The sequence below is a fragment of the Otolemur garnettii genome, unplaced genomic scaffold (assembly GCF_000181295.1).
Source record: "Otolemur garnettii isolate 467f Iridium unplaced genomic scaffold, OtoGar3 scaffold00080, whole genome shotgun sequence".
NCBI classification, from domain to species: Eukaryota; Metazoa; Chordata; class Mammalia; order Primates; family Galagidae; genus Otolemur; species Otolemur garnettii.
The window spans coordinates 20,421-21,169 of NW_003852475.1; positions in this window are offsets into that span (position 1 = coordinate 20,421).

Genomic DNA, 749 nt, shown 5'->3' on the forward strand with positions numbered 1-749 from the left:
CTGGGTTCGAACCCACCAGCCTCAGTATACGTGGCTGGTGCCCTACTTACTGAGCTACAGGCACCAAGCCAGCATTCTCCATACTTCTTTCCAAAATTCTATCAAAACTTCAGGGAAGAAGCTTATTCTCATACTGCAGAAATTATTCCAAAAAGTTGAGGAGGAAGGAATCTTTCCCAACACGTTCTATGAAGCAAACATCACCCTGATACCAAAACCAGGAAAAGACCCAACTAAAAAAGAGGAAGGAATCTTTCCCAACACGTTCTATGAAGCAAACATCACCCTGATACCAAAACCAGGAAAAGACCCAACTAAAAAAGAGAGCTTCAGACCAATTTCACTAATGAATATAGATGCAAAAATTCTCAACAAAATCCTAGCCAATAGATCATAGCTTATCAAAACAGTCATACATCATGATCAAGTAGGTTTCATCCCAGGGATGCAAGTAGGTTTCACCCCAGGGCTGTTTATATGTAAGTCCATAAACATTATTCACCATATCACCATATTCACCAGAAGCAAAAACAAAGACCATATGATCCTGTCAATAGATGCAGAAAAAGCATAAAAGCATTCAATAAAATCCAGCATTCTTTTCTTTTCTATCTTTCTTTCTTTTTTTTTTTTTTTTTAAAGACAGAATCTCACATTGTCACCCTCAGTCAAGTGCTATGGAACCACAGCTCACAACAACATCAAGCTCTTGGGCTTAGGCCATTCCCTTGCCTCAGCCTCCCAAGTAG